The sequence below is a fragment of the Choloepus didactylus genome, chromosome 20 (assembly GCF_015220235.1).
Source record: "Choloepus didactylus isolate mChoDid1 chromosome 20, mChoDid1.pri, whole genome shotgun sequence".
Classification (NCBI taxonomy): Eukaryota; Metazoa; Chordata; class Mammalia; order Pilosa; family Megalonychidae; genus Choloepus; species Choloepus didactylus.
The window spans coordinates 36,444,723-36,464,367 of record NC_051326.1 but is presented as its reverse complement, the minus strand read 5'-3'; positions in this window follow the sequence as shown (position 1 = coordinate 36,464,367).

Here is a 19,645-nt window from a genome sequence, read left to right as displayed (position 1 = left end):
GACCATTGGCCGTAGTCCACAAATTGGTTTACAGACACACTTCCAGCCATTTCTCCTTCCAAGCAAAATGAACAACCAGGTGCCCTGATCAAAGTTCTGCCCACTGGGAGAATTTCCCCCTCATCCCTGTCCTTCAGTGACATCCCAGAGAGGGGCTATAGTGCTGTAGCTGTACACTTTTGGTTGTACCTGCATATTGTGCAGAACCTTCTGTAAGCCAGGCCTGAGTTTTCTCTTCCTCAGTCATCCCATCATAGGGAACTCTGCATGAGGCCATAGCTCTGGGCTGGGAAGGAGAAGGCAGTGTGGCAGAACTGGGGGCCATGGGGATTTGGGTCACTTCCTCATGTAACTTGTGCCTTCAGGGGCTGCTCGAGACTGATCTCGTATATAACACTTCCATTTTATGATGCAGTGTTGCTGTGCATGACCTACTTTATGGCTTGGTGGATCAGACAACCCCAGTTCATGATGGGCAACTCAGGTTTCATGGTAACTTGGTGGCCCATGGTTAAGTGTTCAGTCTCTACTAAGGCCCAAAGGTAAATTGTTATTAGCTGACTGTTCTGGTTTGCTAATGCTGCCAGGATGCAAAACACCAGAAACGGATTGACTTTTTTAAAGGGGGTTTATTTGGTTGCACAGTTACAGTCTTAAGTCCATAAAATGTCCAAGGTAATGTGTCAACAATCAGGTACCTTCACTGGAGGATGGCCAATGGGATCTGGAACACCTCTGTGAGCTGAGGAGGCATGTGGCTGGCATCCCATTTCTGGTTTCAAAAGTCTTTCTCCCAGGACGTTCCTCTCTAGGCTTCAGCTTCTCTCCAAAATGTCACTCTCAGTTGCTCTTGGGCATTTGTCCTGTCTTAGCTTCTCTGGAGCAAGATTCTGTTTTCAACAGCCATCTTCAAACTGTCTCTCATCTGCAGCTACTCCTCAGCTTCTGTGCGTTCTTCAAAGTGTCCCTCTTGGCTGTAACAAACTCGCTTCTTCTGTCTGAGCTTATATAGTGCTCCAAGGCCCATGCTGAATGGGCAAGGCCCACACCTCCATGGAAATTATCCAATGGAAGATCTCACCCTCAATTGAGTGATCACATCTCCACAGAAACATCCAATCAAAAATCTCCAACCAATCAACATCAATACGTTTCCTGCCCACACAAGACTGCATCAAAGATAATGGCATTTTGGGGGACATAATACATCCAAACCAGTACACTTACAATTTACAGTTCTTAGGCTGTGAAAATGTCCAACTCAAGGCATCAACAGAATAATACCTGAACTCTGGAGACAGGCTGTGGCATCTGGGACACCTCTGTCACATGGGAAGGCACATGGCCGGCATCTGCTGGTCCTTCTCTCCTGGGTTTTGTTGCTTTCAGCTTCTGGCTGCTCCATTTCTCAACCTCTCTGAGTGCTTCTCTGAATTTCATCTCTTAGCTTCTGTATGTATTTTATCTTCTTATAAAGGAATCCAGCAAGAGGATTAAGACCCACTTTGAATGAGATGGATCACATCTCAATCGAAATAACCTAATCAAAAGGTCTGACCTCCAATAGGTCTGCACCCACAGGAATAGATTTTTGAAATAGCCTTTTCTGGGGTACATAGCTTCAAACTACCACAAATTGGAAGAAGACATTTGTAATGTATATATCTAAAAAAGTCTTTGATTCAGAATGTCTAAATAACTCCTACAAATAATAAGAAAAACACAGACAACCCATTAAGAAAGAAATACAGGCATATACTTGAACAGACATTTCACAAAAGAAGATATCTAAATGGCCAATAAATATGAAAAGTCTTTCACTGCATCAGCCATAAGGGATACAAAAATTTAAATCAGAATGCAATACCCATATATACCTTCCAGAATGGCTACAATGAAAAAGAAAGGAAAACACCTAGTGTTGCCAAGAAAAATGAAGCAACTGAAACTCAAACACTGCTGATGGGTGTGTAAATTCATACAACCCCTTTGGAAATCAGTTTGGATATATCTGTTGAAAGCAAATTTATGCCAATCCTATGGCCCAGCAACTCCACACATAGACATAGAACCATAAAAATGCATGCATATATGTATCAAAAGGCATGTGTGGGGGTGTTCATAGCAGCATTTTCATAATGGTCCCAAATTGAAAACAGCCAAATGCTCATTTACAGGCAAATGGAATATGGTACATTCTTGCAATGCAATATTACCTAGCATTTTTTAAACAAAAAAGAACATCAGGTTGAGCAAAAGAAGCCAGACACAAACTAGTCATCAATGTGGTGTTCAAAAACAGGTAAAACTAATCTATGATGATAAATCCCAGAATAGTGGCTTTCCTTTGGGAGTAGGAGTGGTAGAGAACCTTCTGGACTGCAGAAAATATTCTACATCTCTATCTGTGTGGTGGTTACCTGGGACATGTTCCAGTCTGCTAATGCTGCCATTTTGCAAAACACCAGAAATGGATTACCTTTTATAAAGGGGGTTTATTTGGTTACTAAGTTACAGTCTTAAGGCCATAAAGTGTCCAAGGTAAGTGTACTTTCACTGTAGGATGGTCATTGGTGTCCAGAAAACCCATTAGCTTGGAAGGCTTGAGGCTGGCATCTGCTTGCTCCCAGGTTATGTTTCAAAATGGCATTCTCCAAAATGTTGTTCTTGGGGTGTTTTGTTCTCTCTTAGCTGCAGCTCCTCCAAAATGTCACTCTTAGTTGCTCTCTCTTGGCTGAAGCTCTGAGCGCCTTCTATCTGAGCTCTTATATAGGGCTCCAGTAAACTAATCAAGGCCCATACTGAATAGGTAGGGCCATGCCTCCATAGAAATTATCTAATCAGAGTTATCACCTACAGTTGGGTGGGTCTCATCTCCAGGGAAACAACCAAATCCAAAGACTCCAGCTTAACCTGAATACGTCTGCCCCACAAGATTGCACCAAAGAATATGGCTTTTTCTGGGGGACATAATATATACAAACTGGCAGAGGACATATGTCTGTAAAAATGTGTTAACCTCCAAAATATTTTAACTAAGTTGTGCCAAGAAGTTTTATGCACCCTTGTGCATATATCTCAATAGAAATTAAGCAAAAAATAAGAACCACAATGAGATAATACTACCCACTCACCAGAATGGCTGACATTAAGGAACCTGACAATACCAAATGTTGGCAAAGATACGGAGCAACTGGAACACTTGAGCACTTCTTGTGAAAAACTGTTAGGTAGGATATACAACAGGTGGACATATGCTATGACCCAGCCTACACTATAGACCCTAAGTTTCTACCCAATAGAAATGCAAACTTACATTCACCAAATGACATGCAAAAGAAGGCTTGCAGCTATTCATAATAGCCCCAAACTGAAAACAATCCAATTGTCCAACAAAATTTAAATGGACTTTTAAGAATGTTGGTTTTGTCATACATTGGAGCACTCTACAGCAAGCAAAAAAACAATGAACAAACTATGGCTAATTACATGATGAATATCACAAATATCATATTAAGCAAAAGAAGGCAGGCACAAATAATGACTGGATTATTTTATTTATATACAATTCTCAAACAATAAAATGTATCTGTACTGACAGAAGTGAGGACAGTGGCTATCTTTGGGGAAGGATTGGTAGTGATGAGAAGGAGGACGAGTGGGGGTTCTAGGATGCTGAAGGATTCTATGTCACTGATGTCTTGATCTAGGTGATGGTTACATAGATGAACATATCTATAAAGTTCATCAATCTACACACATACGATTTGTATACTTTACTGTTTTACCTTAACAAAGAATTTTTTAAGAATATTGAAATCTCATAAAATTATGCATGCATTTACCCTCAGTAGAGTCAATGGCAACATCTGGTTCACAAGTGAATAAAATGAAGAAAGAGAAACAAGATTTTAAATATGCAGTTATCTTTTTAATGAAAAGGGGGAGAATACCAAAACCAGTAATTGCAATTTCTATTGTGCATAGGAGAGGTATAAGTAATATATTTTTTAAATTATGAAGACACTGTAGGTTCCCTGATATTTTTTGTGAAAAATGATAACAAAACAGAAGCATTTACTAAACTGCAAATCAAAATATAAAATAAAGAGCATTGTTTAGAGGTGCAAAGGAGTCTTTCCAGAGAATTTGAATTGTCTTTACTGAACAGAAGTGTTGAAAACCCTTTCCATACAATTATATGAACTATCACATTGAACAAAATTCAATATTAAAAGAGAAATCTTTTGAATCTTTTATTAAAACAGAAAGATTCTTCAAAATGATTCATTTCTCTCCCTCAAACAGACTCCCATCTGTTTCAAGACTGAAAAAATAAGCCAGCATAACAGTTCATTTCCAGAATTTAGTAAACATTTGCAAAATTAGTTTCAAAGCATATGGCAGATATTTAGCAAATGTTTCTCCCCTCAAGCAGCTATATAACTTAAGGAGAAAAGTAGGAATTTTCAAACTGTTCTGATGTAATGTTCTACCTATTTCACACAATGGAATTCCGCAATTTAATCATTATATATTTCTCAGCAATCCAACCAAATAATTTTGACCTAATATTGATGTGCTGAATAATTTTAAAGAAATATTTTTAATTAAGATATTTTGACAATGGTTTATTTAAAAGGCTAAAAGGAATGGAAGGATTGAATCATCTTTCATTAGAACCTTATGTTCCACCAGTGAAATGAGGAATATGTGTTCAAGTCCACGTTGAATAAGTAAAACTGCACAAGAGAAAGAAAAGAGAGGGCCAAGGAGAGGAGCCTTTGGGTGGTGGTGAGATTTCCCAGATCCTAAGGATAGCAGTGGGTTCTTGGCAGTTTGTTTTGTTATTATGCTTCATAATTTACATGTTTACATGTATTCTACCAAATGTACCCAATGATACACTTAAAAAAATTAAGTATGGGTAGATTTCTAATTCCCTGTAAAATCACAACTTCTTGGGGCTGAGAAATATGGGAAGATGATAGAATAGGAAACCCCAGGATTAAGTCTCTCCACCAGAACAACTATTAAACAGTCAGGAACTGTATGAAACAACTATTTTGAAGCTCTCGAGTCCGGTAGAACACTGTACAACATCCAGGGAAGAGAGGGAGGAACAGGCTGGCAAAATACGGTAAAGACTAATAAATTGCTCTACCCTCATGGCAGTTACTGGTGCCCGTCCCTTCTCTCATGCAGGCCAGCATGGTGTTGAGCCCCTGGCTAGCTCACTGGTGGCAGAAAGGGACATAAGAATCCTCTTCTCCAAGATCAGCATGACTGGTTGCTGATCACAACTTTTGATTAGCAACTTCAGATTGCTGGGGACCTGGCTCTGAGGGTTGCCACTGTTCCAGCCGGCCCCAGGCAAAGATGCTGACAAAAAGACTTTAAAATGCTACATAGAGGTGGGGGGGACAGTTCAAGGGCTGCATTTGCTGGGCAGTCAGGAAAGTGCGGCTTCAGGTGACATGGAAGAAGTGCCTGACGTCCCTTCTGATCTCCTCCTCAGGGCAATTTGGAGCTGGTCTGAGTCCACCTCATGGGCCCCTGGCCTTGTTTCAGCTGGGAAAGGCTGATTTAGGAAGCTCCCCCCTCCCAGAATTTGCTCTCCAGGCAAAAGCAGCTTAAGAATCTATTGAGATGGGCAGCCTGGGGCAAGGTATTTTCTGCTTTAAGCACACGGAAGAAGAGGAAGGTGTGTCTCCTGGGAAATCAAGACAGCATTCAAACCCCTGCAAACAGGGAAACTCCAAAACAATTAGCAGGCCCAAGCTCAGGGCAAGGCACAGGCCCAGGAAAGACAAAGAGGACCCTGAACTTTGCATTTGCCTTGGGTGAACTTTCCTAATAAAGACAGCTGACGCTCAAGAAAATCTGTCTTATCACCATCTGGTTACAAAACAAAGAAATAGACATCTCAGGGAATAAATCCCAGAGTTAACATTTTAAATTATTAAAATGTATAGTGTGCAACAAAAGAGTACAAGGCAAAGAAATAGGAAATGATGACCCATCCAAAGGAAGAGGATACATATCCAGAAAACGCCAATGAAGAGCAGACTGTGGTCATGCTAAACAAACACTTTTTTAAAAATGATCTTAAAAATGCTCAAGGAGATGAAGGAAAATACAGAGAAAAAACTAAAGGATGTCAGGAAAATAACGAATGAGCAATATGAGAATCTTAGTAAAGAGAAAGAAATTTTTAAAGGGATCCAAACAGAACTACTGGAGTTCAAGACCACAACAACTGAAAAGAAAAATTTCCAGGAGAGTTTCAGCAGCAGATTGGAGCTGCAGAAAAAAGAATCAGTGAACTTGAAGACAAGACACTTGAAATGAGTCAGGCTGAGGAGCAGAAAGATAAAAGAAATATTAAGTGAAAATAGCCTTAGACAGCTATGCAACACCATCAAGCACACCAAAGCAGACATTATAGGAGTCCAGAGGAGAAGGAGAGAAAGAGGCAAAGAAGTATTCAAAGAAATAATGATAGAGAATTTCCCAAATTTAGTAAAATATGTGAATATGCACGTCCAAGAAGCCCAGAGAACACCAAACAGGATAAACATGAAGAAAAACACACTCCACCATATATTGGTCAAACTATCTAATTCAAAGAATAAGGTGAGGATTCTGAAAGCTGCTAGAGAAAAGCAACATGTTATGCACAAGGGAGTCCCAATTAGATTAAATGCTGATTTCTCATGGAGGCAAGAGGCAATGGGTTGAAATACTTAAAATGCTGAAAGAAAATAGCTGCCAACCAAGAATGTAACATCCAGTGAGACTTTGTTTCAAAAATGAGGGAGATACTTGGCATGTAAACTCACTGCCCTCCCCCTACTTGTGATCTGACTCCCAGGGGTGTAAATCTCCCTGGCAACACAGGGCATCACTCCCGGAGATGAATCTGGACCCAACGTTGCGGGATTGAGAACATCTTCTTTACCAAAAGGGGGATGTGAAATGATACAAAATAAAGCTTCAGTGGCTGAGAGATTCCAAATGGAGTCAAGAGGTCAGTCACTTTGGTGGGCATTCTTATGCACTATATAGATAACCCTTGTTTAGGTTTTAATGCATTGGAATAGCTAGAAGTAAACACCTGAAAATATCAAACTGCAACCCAGTAGCCTTGACTCTTGAAGGTGACTGTATAGCAATGTAGCTTACAAGGGGTGACAGTGTGATTGTGAAAGCCTTGTGGGTCACACTCCCTTTAGCCAGTGTATGTATGGATAAGTAGAAAAATGGGGACAAAAACTAAATGAAAAATGGGGGGGGGTGTGATTTGGGTGTTCTTTTTTACTTTTATTTTTTATTCCTATTTTTACTTTTTCTGGTATAAGGAAAATGTTCAAAAAATAGATTGGGGTGATGAATGCACAACTATATGATGGTACTGTGAACAGTTGATCATACACCACCGATGATTGTAAGATATGTGAATATATCGCAATAAACTGAATTTTTTAAAAAGTGAGGAAGAGATTAAGACATTCCTGGATAAACAAGAGCCAAGGGAGTTCATCACCACTAGACCCTACAAGCAATGCTAAAGGGAGTGCTTCAGGCTGAAAAGAAAGGACACTAGACAGTGGTTCAAAGCAGCATAAAGAAATAAAGACCTCCAGTAAAGGCAACTAGTTGGGTAATTATAATTGCCAGTAGCATTGTATTTTTTGGTATGTAATGATACTTCCTACAGGTGCTAAAATTCAAATACCTAAAAATTAATGATAGATCTGTGTTTTTGGACATACAATGTACAAAGTTATAAATGGTACAACTACAAAAATGGTGAGGGGATGGAGGGGTATATGGAAAGTTACTTGTATGCTATTGAAATCAAGTTGGTATCAAGTCAGAAATGATTGTCATGTATATAGGATGTTAAATTTTAACCCCATGGCAATGAAAGTGTATGAAAAATATATCCAGATGGAAAAGAGAGGCACTCAATATGGTGCAACACAACAAATAAATATGAAAGTAGGAATTAATGAAAGAATTGAGGGACAAAAAGGGTTTAAGACTTACAAAAACTAAATAGCAAAATGGCAGAAGAAAGTCCTGCATTATCAGGAGTGAGTGACTTTAAATGTAAATGGATTAAACACTCCAGTCAAAACACAGAGATTGGCAGAATGGATAGAAAAGCATGACCCAACTATATACTATCTGCAAGAGACTCACATGAAATTCAAAGACACAGTAGGTTGAAAGTGAAAGGATGGAAAATAATATACCATGCAAATATTAACCAAAAGAGACTTGGGTAGCCATTCAAATATCAGATAAAATAGTCTTTGAGTCAAAAAATGTTACAAGGTAAAAAGACAGTCATTATTTACTGATAAAGGGGTCAATTCAACAAGAAGATGTAACAATTATAAATAGATATGGACCTAGCAGCAAAGCCCCAAAACATATGAAGGAAATACTGACATATATGAAGGGAAAAATTGATGATTCTACATTAACAGTAGGAAACTTTAATACACCACTTTCAATAGTGGATAGAACATTAGACAAAAGACCAATAAAGAAACACAAGACTTGAATGATACTCTAAACCAACTAAACCTAACAGACATATATAGAACACTGCACCCAACCACAACAAAATACACATTTTTCTCAAGGGTACATGGATCATTCTCCAGGACAGACCATATATCGGGACGCAAAACAAGGCTCAATAAATTCAAAAACATTGAAATCCTACAATGTGTTTTCCCCCACCCACAATGGAATGAAGCTAGAAATCAATAACAGAAGAAATGGAAAGTTCACAAATATGTGGAAATTAAACAATGTATGCTTAAACAATCAATGGGTGAAAGAGGAAATCACAAGGGAAATTAGGAAATATCTTTAGGTGAATGAAATTGAAAACACAACATACCAAAACTTATGGAATGCAGCAAATGCAGGGCTGAGAGGCAAACTTAAAGCTCTAAATGCTTACATTAAAAAAGAAGAAAGACTTCGTATCAGAGACCTAACCTTAAAACTGGAAGACATAGAAGAAGAGCAAATTAATCCTAAAACAAGCAGAAGGAATGAAATAACAAAGATTAGAATGGAGAGAAATGACATAGAAAAAAACAGCATAACACAACAGAGGGAAGCAACAGAACCAAAAGTTGGTTCTTTGAAAAAATCAATAAAATTGACAAACCTGTAGCTAGACTGACTAACAAAATAAAGCGAAAGGATACAAATAACAAAATTCAGAAATGAAAAGGGGGACATTAATACCGCCCCACTGAAATAAAAAGGACCATAAGAGGATACTATGAACAACTGTACACCAATAAATTATATAATGTAAGTGAAATGGACAAATTCTTAGAAACACACAAACTACCTACACTGACTCAAGAAGAAACAGAGACTGTCAACAAACCAATAACTAGTAAAGAGATTGAATCAGTAATCAAAAACCTCCCAAAAAATAAAATCCAAGGACCAAACAGCTTCACGGGAAATTTACAAAACATTACGTGAAGAATTCACACCAATGCTGCTCAAATGCTTTTAAAAGTTGAAGCAGAGGAACACTCTCTAATTCATTCTAGAAAGCTAACATCATCCTCATACCAAAGCCAGATAAAGATACCACAAGAAAAGAAAATTACAGATCAATATCTTTTATGAATATAGATGCAAAAATCCTCAACAAAATATTAGCACAACAATCCAATAGCACATTGAAAGAATTATACACCATGACCAAGTGGGGTTTATCCCTGGTATGAAAAGGTGGTTCAACCTAAGAAAAGCAATTAATGTAATACACCACATTAACAAAAAGAAGAGGAAAAAACAAACAAACATGGTAGTCTCAATTGATGCAGAAAAGACATTTGACAAATCCAGCACCCTTTCTTGATAAAAACACTTAGAAGACTAGGAATAGAAGGACACTTCCTCAACCTGATAAAGGACATAAAGGAAAAACCCACAGCTACCATCCTACCTAATGTTGAAAGACTGAAGTCTTTCTCTTAAAATCAAGCACAAGACAAGGATGTTCATTGTCATCACTGTTCTCCAACACTGTACTAGAATTTCTTGCAAGAGCAATCAGGCAAGAGAAAGAAATAAAAGGTATCCAGATTGGAAAAGAAGTAAAACTTTCCCTGTTTGTAGATGACATGATTCTACACACAGAAAATCCTGAAAAATCCACAAAAAGTTCCTAGAATGATGTTTTAGTTTGCTAATGCTGCGGAATGCAAAACACCAGAGATGGACTGGCTTTTATAAAATGGGGGTTTATTTGGCTATACAGTTACAGTCTTAAGGCCATAAAGTGTCCAAGGTAACACATCAGTAATCAAGTACCTTCACTGGAGGATGGCAAATGGCGTCCGGAAAACCTCTGTTAGCTGGGAAGGCACGTGGCTGGCGTCTGCTCCAAAGTTCTGGTTTCAAAATGGCTTTCTCCCAGGACATTCTTCTCTAGCAAGCTTGCTCTTCTTCAAAACGTCACTCACAGCTGCACTCTGTTCAGTCTCTTTGAGTCAGCACATTTATATGGCTCCACTGATCAAGGCCCACCCTGAATGGGTGGGGTCACACCTCCATAGGAGTATCCCACCGAAGTCACCACCCACAGCTGGGTGGGGCACATTCCAAGCAAATCTAACCAGCACCAAAACGTCTGTCCCACAAGACCACAAAGATAATGGCATTTGGGGGACACAATACATTCAAACCGGCACATTCCACCCCCTGGACCCCAAAATGACATTATCTTTCCAAATATAAAATACATTCATTTCATCACAATATCACAAAAACTTAAACCATTTCAGTAGCAAAAGTTAAGTACAAAATCCCAACAAAATCAAATATAGGCGTGGTCAGTCCTAAGACATACTTTTCCTTTAGCTTTGCATCTGTGGATTTAGAACAAATTATATGCTTCCAATATACAAAGGAGGGACATTCATAGGATAAACATTCCATTGCCATAAGGAGAAACAGTAAGGAAAACAGGGTTAACAGGACCAAAACAGTTCCTAAAACGCGCAGGACAAACTCCATTAGATTTCAAAGTCTGAGAGTCATTTACAGAACAACGTTGCATCCTTGGGGCTTGAGAGAGTGGAAGCCTAACCCTTCCTAAGGGCCTTTTCGGCAGCCCTTTCCTCTCCAAACGCTTAGGTGAATGCTCCAACATACCCACACATTGGGGAGACCACCTTCTCGGCCCCACCCTCCTCAAACATCGGGGCTGCTCCCGGATTCCCTTCCATCTCCGGGGCACACGCTCAACCCCTTCAGAACAGTGTGGTGGCAGCCAGGCTCTCCCCAATTCCCTGGGAATGTGCTCCACCCTCTTTGGGACTTCGGGTGGCAAAACTCTTCCAGAGCATCGAGGTGGAATGCCTACCCTCGACCTCCGGGGCAAACACACCCTTTCCATGCGTGTGGGCTGCTCCACTCTCCCAGCCCAAGGCCTCTTGACTCCAGACCTCAACCTCCATGGCTCTGTGTTTGAAGAAATTTTTCCTGCAATTTGTTCCTTGTCTGTCTCCTCCAGTCCAGACTGGCAGCGGCTCTGTCTATAAAGTTCTCGCAAAAATTCTGTTGGCTTTGCATGAAGCACACAGGGGTCAAAGCCTTCAGACAATAGGAGTTTCCACAAATCCTTTCTGGATAATTCCATCTCCAATCTTGGCTTGTACTGAAATGGCGGCTGGGTTCCATGTTTGGTTACATCCTCACATTGGGCTGTAGCTTCTGGGATTCCACCCCCTGGAAGCTCATAATTTTCCAAGCCATCAGCTTCTGGTTTCTTTGAACCCAAGAGTTCAGTTCTAAGTTTATCTCTTTCTGCTCGCATTTTACTATAAGCTGCAAGGAGAAGCCAGGTTACGTCCTCCACACGTAGTCTGGAGATCTCCTCAGCTAAGTACTCCAGGTTGTCATTTTTAAATTCTTCCTTCCATCTGACACCAGGACTCAATTTTGCCAAATTCTCTGCCACTTTAAAACAAGGATCACCTTTCTTCCAGTTTACAACAATATATTCATCATTTCTGCTCAAGTCCTCATCAGAAGTATCTTTAGAGTCCATATTTCCACAAACAGTCTCTTTAAAGCAGTTTTGGCCTTTTCTATCAAGCTCCTCACAATTCTTCCAGAAACTCCCCATTATCCATTTAAAAAGCCGTTCCAACATGTTTGGTATTTGCAAACTCAGCAGCAAAAGCACCCCACTTCTCCGGTACCAAAATCTGTTTTAGTTTGCTAATGCTGCGGAATGCAAAACACCAGAGATGGATAGGCTTTTATAAAATGGGGGTTTATTTGGCTATACAGTTACAGTCTTAAGGCCATAAAGTGTCCAAGGTAACACATCAGTAATCAAGTACCTTCACTGGAGGATGGCAAATGGCGTCCGGAAAACCTCTGTTAGCTGGGAAGGCACGTGGCTGGCGTCTGCTCCAAAGTTCTGGTTTCAAAATGGCTTTCTCCCAGGACATTCTTCTCTAGCAAGCTTGCTCTTCTTCAAAACGTCACTCACAGCTGCACTCTGTTCAGTCTCTTTGAGTCAGCACATTTATATGGCTCCACTGATCAAGGCCCACCCTGAATGGGTGGGGTCACACCTCCATAGGAGTATCCCACCGAAGTCACCACCCACAGCTGGGTGGGGCACATTCCAAGCAAATCTAACCAGCACCAAAACGTCTGTCCCACAAGACCACAAAGATAATGGCATTTGGGGGACACAATACATTCAAACCAGCACAAATGAATAAATGAATTCAGCAAAGTGGTGGGGTACAAAAATCAACACCTCAAAATCAGTAGTGTTTCTATATACAACCAATCAACAACAAGAAGAAGAAATGAAGAAAAAAATCCATTTACAATAGCAACTAAAAGAATTAAAAATCTAGGAATAAATTTAACCAAGGATGTAAAGGACTTTTACACAGAAAACTACAAAACATTGCTGAAAGAAATCAAAGAAGACCTAAACAAAAGGGAGGACATTCTGTGGCCATGGATATATATATTCTGATATATGCCACAACATGAATGAACCTTGCAAATATCCTGTTGAGCAAAATAAGCTAGACACAAAAGGACAAATATTGAATGATCTCACTGATAAGAAATCATTAGAATAAGCGCATTCATGGAGTCTGAATCTAGAATATAGCTACCAGGGGACAGGGTGGAGATAGGGAATAGGGAGTTAAGGCTTAAAATGTACAGATTTCCTATTGGAGAGATGGAAAAGTTTTGGTAATGGATGGTGGTGATGGTAGCACAATTCAGTGAACACAATTAACTGCACTGAGATATATATATCTGAATGTGATTAAAAGGGAATTGTTAAGTTGTATATATGATAATAGAACAAAAATTAAAGAAAAAATGCATGAAATGGCACTATACAAGCAGTGAACCTCAAGTTAAACCATGGACTATAGTAAGTAGTACAATTATAAAACCATGCTTTCGTCAGTTGTAACAAATGTGTCACACCAATGCAAGGTGTTAATAATAGGGTGGTATATGGGAATCCTGTATTTTACACATGATTGTTCTGTAAACTCACAACTTCTCTAACAAAGTAGCAAAAGGTGGGGTGTGGGAAGGAACTGAATGTCTTTGTCAAGCTTACATGGCTTAGGGCAAAACTACTGCCAGAATTAGTTTTTCTCCCCTGTACCAAGCTTTTTCCCCCCAATAAAATCTCCCTCTAAAATCAGATTTTCACATGTTAATACTAGTTTGGAAGAAATGATGGTTTCTAGTGTGCCAGGAAGAGCCTGGTTCAAATACGGAACTGTAATCAAAGAATTAAGGTAGCATTTAAGAAGTTATTTAGATCTGACACCCAGGGGAGTGAATCTCCCTGGCAACGTGGAATATGACTCTCGGGGAGGAATCTAGACCCAGCATCGTGGGATGGAGAACATCTTCTTGACCAAAAGGGGGATGTGAAAGGAAATAATAAAAGTTTCAGTGACTGAGAGATTCCAAAAGGAGCCGAGAGCTCACTCTGATGGGCACTCTTAGGCACAATATAGACAGCCCTTTTTAGATTCCAATGAATTGGAATAGCTAGCAGTACATACCTGAAACTATCAAACTACAACCCAGAACTCATGAATCTTAAAGACAATTGTATAAAAATGTAGCTTAAGAGGGGAGACAATGTGATTGGGAAAGTCATATGGACCACACTCCCCTTTGTCCACTGTATGGATGGATGAGTAGAAAAATGGGGGCAAAAAAAAAAAAGGCACCCAGTGTTCTTTTTTACTTTAATTGTTCTTTTTCACATTAATTTTTATTCTTATTATTTGTGTGTGTGTGGTAATGAAAATGTTCAAAAATTAATTTTGATGAAGAATGCACAACTATACAATGGCACTGTGAACAATTGAATGTACGCTTTGTATGACTGCATGGTGTGTGACTATATCTCAACAAAAATGAATTAAAAAAAAGTTATTTAGTGTTTGCTAAACTCTTACTGTGGTCTACTTTTTTGTTCCTTGATCATTAGTTACTGAACACATAATGGAGAGGGCCAGGGATAAGACGAACACTATCTTCAGGCTGCAGTGACACTGAGAGCTGACAAGATGCAGAGAAATACTGAGCCATGAGAACTGACCAGTCAATGTATAAATCAGTGTTTATGAACAGCAACTGAACTCTTTAAATTATGCTGGTGTTGGGGATTCAATTATGTACCCCAGGAAAACAGGTTCTTAATCTTAATCCATTCCTGTGTGTGTGTGAACACATTGTAAATGGGACATTTTAAAGATGTTATTAGTTAAGCTGTGCCAAAGCTGAATAAAGATGGGCCTTAAATCCAATATGGCTGAAGTATTTATAAGCAAAGGAAATTGGATATAGAAGGAGAAGCCACAGGGAGCAGCCAGAAACTGGAAGCAATGGAAAGCAGAAGAGAAAGACAAGACCCCGCCATATGCACTGCCATGTGACAGAAAAGCCAAGGAACCTCTAAGCTTGCCAGTCAGCCAGAAGATACTGACACCTGAAGGAAGCAATCCTTCTAGACTCTGAAATCATGAGCCAGTAAATTCCTGTTGTTAAGCCAACCCCATTGCATAGTATTTGTTTTAGCAGCTAAGAAACTAAAAGAGCTAGGAACACAGGTTCCCTCTCTGTGCCTGTTTGGATATATTATGTCCCCCTCCAAAAGCCATTTTCTTTAATGCAATCTGTGGGGGCAGACTTATTAATCTTTTAACCATGAGGTTTACCCAATCCTAACATTTTGCTGTCATCCTTAGCAATCCCTCTAGTGCTTAGCTTATCTATTAACCCACCTAGCAATGTAAAAGCCAGGTAGTTAACTCAAAGGTAGCCATCGATCTCAGAGCTTCCCTATTGGTCTCTTCAGCCCTCATGGCAGCCAGCTTGAGCAGTGCTGGAGAAGTCCATTCAGTACAAATACAACCATATCTACTACCTGTTCTAAGACTCACATGATCCTGCACATTTTAACATCTTCCAAGTTGGGATGTATCTGTGCCAGTTTGAATGTATTGTGTCACCCAAATGCCATTATCTTTGATGTAATCTTGTGTGGGTAGACATTATCAGTGTTGATTAGATTGTAATTCTTTGAGTGTTTCTTTGGAATGTGCCCCACCCAGCTATGGGTGATGACTCTGATGAGATAATTTCCATGGAGGTGTGGCCCCACCCATTCAGGGTGGGCCTTGATTAGTGGAGCCATATAAATGGGCTGAAAAACAGAAGGAACTCAGTGCAGCTGTGAGTAACATTTTGAAGAGGAGCAACAGCCAAGAGGGGCACTTTGAAGAAAGCACAGGAGCTGCAGATGAGAAACAGTTTGAAGATGGACATTGAAAGCAGACTCTTGCTCCGGAGAAGCTAAGAGAGGACAAATACCCCAAGTGCAACTAAGAGTGACATTTTTGAGGAACTGCAGCCTAGAGAGGAATGTCCTGGGAGAAAGCCATTTTGAAACCAGAACTTTGGAGCAGACACCAGCCACATGCCTTCCCAGCTAACAGAGGTTTTCCGGACACCATTGGCTGTCCTCCAGTGAAGGTACCTGTTTGCTGATGTGTTGCCTTGGACACTTTATGGCCTTTAGACTGTAGCTGTGTAATCACATAAACCCCCTTTTATAAAAGCCAATCCATTTCTGGTGTTTTGTGTGCCAGCAGCATTAGCAAACTACAACAGTATCTTACAAGGAATGCTGTCCAGGTGGCTGTGGTAACGGTGTGGGCATTGCCTACACAAGCGCCATCTGAAGCAGCAGCACCAAAACCTGCCGGATGGGAGCCAAAGGCAGGAAGAAATGACCAGATCATTTTTTTTGAAGCCCTTGGAACCAAAAAGTTGTGGGGTTTTGGGTGAATCAGATGTATTTAGCAACATTCCTTAAGCAGGTGTCAAACGAAGACTAACTTGACATAATTGTAAAGCTGGTTTAAAAGCCCAGTGCCAGTGATTTTTTTTATTCTTTTAAGAAATGCTATATCATCAACACTCTTAGTGACATAGAGACTAACACTGGGTAGAAAAAAAGACATCAACAACTAAGTCAAAAAGTGATCCAGAAAAGTCAGACTCAAGAGTTTAGGGACACCAAATATGTATTTCATTATTTCCCTTTTTGCGTATGCATAAAAGTTTATGTCTAATACGATTCCAAAAAAGTCCTTCAATAAGCTATAAAATAAAAATTATAAAAAGAAATGATTGTTTAATTGAAAAGGATTTTTTCCTTTCTTAGTGAAACAAAATGACGTGTGTGACAAATAATGGCATCCAGGTTTAGTGATATATTTTCTGGGTGCCTTGAATCTGAAAATATTGGGGAAGCACATCCTTGGAAGTGGTTGGGACTTGTTCTGGTTAACTCCTCATACAACTTAAATTACAAATTAAATTTCTCAGAAAAATTTAGACATTCTGTTCTCCTGAAGGCTCATGGGAATACCACTTACAGTTTAAAGAAGTAACTGGGCAAGACAAAAATTTACTATCTTCTCTTCTTGACTAGTCAAGACAAAAATCTTTTTTGGTTTTCTTAAGGACTTAAAACAAATGTATCATATCAATAGGGAATATATATCACATACACTCCAATATAAGGCAAAAATTTCTCCCCAAAGTATCCCTTAGAGAGGCTCACCCTGAATTTGAAACATTATGAAATCTTAGTTCTAATACCTAAAGTGCTATCAATAACCTGAACAAAATTCTGTCATGGAAGCATGTTATTAGCCTCAAACAACCTGAAGCAATACTAACTTTGGGTGCTGGTAAAACAGGTTTTAAAGTAGGCAAATGAATAGATTTAGTAATATCCCCTAGGATTATAAAGCTTCAATTCCATTCTGGATGTCACTGTAAACCTTTTAAAAGTCACTGCAAGCAATACTGTAAGCAATCACTGGGTGGATTTTGAAAACCAACTACCCCCTAATGTTATGCACATGGGTACTTGTAGTTTGGCTAAAATTTCCACTGACAGTACTACCCATGGACTCAAAAAACACTGCGTATCAATTTAGAGCAGACAATTCGCTCTTGAATTGCTAGGTGACTATAAAAGTGGCTCTAATATCAGAAGTGAATATGTTTGAATAACATTCAGAAAATGTGAACATGAAGGGGTAAAACTCATTTCTTGGCTAATAGATTAACAATAAATAGTAAAAAGTGTATTCTCTACCATTTCATCTGCAATCCTAAAAGTTCATATATTTAAGTTGGGCAAAAACATTTTTCTTTTTTTGGATCTTCACTTTGGAAGATAAAGGATTGCCTAGTCTATTCAGTCACCTTATATTCAAACATTTGTGGCATTATCAACATAAAAATTGACAATAGACAAATCCATTTCCAAGAAAGCAATTGCTCTAATACCTCTTAACATTTTATTAAAAAATAGGGTTACTGTCACACAGGTAGCTTATGAGCCAACCAATTCACTGATTTAGAGGTAGTTACCACCGGATTAGTCTGAGATCTAATATCTTTTCCCACTAATTCAATCTACTTTCAATTAGAATCTTAGAATTCTGTAGCAAAAAATAGTTTATATTACTAAAACTTTTTGAAAAAGACTTCTAAATAAATATAAACCTTATCTTGGTAAATAAATGTATAGTAAGAGAAGGGGTGGTGGTGGTACAGCAGAGCTTCACCATAAATTAATCCAATTCTTTCTGGAAAGAAATTTGACTACTTAAAAGAGACAAATAAATGTTTATGTCCTTTGACCCAGTAACTGGACTTCTGAATTTCTAAGTACAGTAATTAAATAGCAGAATGATTACCTAATTATGATAGTCTATTCCATTCAGTGGATTATATGGCCATTTTAAATTGGCAAATACTAAAACTACATTTCAGTTACTTGCAATGCATAAGAGAAGGCTAGAAGAGAATATTTAAAAATAAGCATTATACTGGGTGGCAAAAATTGCTGATGACTCTTCCAAAACTTGTCAATGTTGTTCTTAGCACTTTTATGGTGAAGAACGTTTGACCATCCAATACTGTTGCATAAGGAAAAAATATAGGATACATGCTATACTGCTAATACCAGACATTGATTGGGTTTAAAGGGGAAGACAATTTTTTTCAGTATATATCTTTTAATTCTTTGGATTCTTAATGCAATCATACACTGGAGTAATAACCCGATTGGTAGTCTAAGTAAATCTTCAGGATGAAAAACATGTAAGCAAAGTCAACATTTGTATTCGCTCGCCACCTACCTTTTTAAAATAAAAAAAAAGTTTTTTGTCGTAAAGCACACACACTTTTTCCTTTTAAGTAATCCTTTACATCATTTCTGAATTAACTAAAGAAAATCTTTTCCCCCAACAAGAAGTTTTTTATAGTAAAATATTGAGTCATCTCCTGAGATCCCAAGACGAGCACCAGCTATCGCGTAAACACTCTTAATTTTAGTGTTAGAGCACAAAGATATCAGTGAATAAGAATTGTCTTTATAACTTGAAGCATTCATTATTCTTTTTACTCTTCTTTGAGGTTCTCCTAGAGGTACAGAGATTTAGAAAGATTAAAAAAAAAAAGGCCATTCTAGAAACAAACCCCTACAAAGTCCCCAATTTTGTCGTCCAAGTAATAAGGTGGAGCTGCTGAAGACTCAGGTCTAAGAGATAAAGGGTCACCTGGGTCAATGGTTTACTTCCTTGCTCATAGAAGGAAAGAATCAACTTCTTGTTCCTTTAAGATAAGTCAGAATAAACTGAGTTAAACAACTGTTTTTCCAACTATGAACAAGAAAAAAAATTAGCTTCAAAATCCAATTATCTACACAAATGCTCTTGACAGCATTATTCACAGCAGCCGAGGAGTTCAAACCACCCAAATGTCCATAAATTAATAAATGGATAAACAAAATGTGGTGTATCCATAAAGGGGACTATTATTCAGCAATAAAAACGAAGTACTGATACATATTTCTTACAACATGGATTAAACTTAAAAACATTATGCTGAGAGAAGTGGGTCACAAGAGATCGTATATTATATGATTCCATTTATGAAAAGAATCCAGAACGGGTAAATCCACAAAGATAGGAAGGAAATTAGTAGT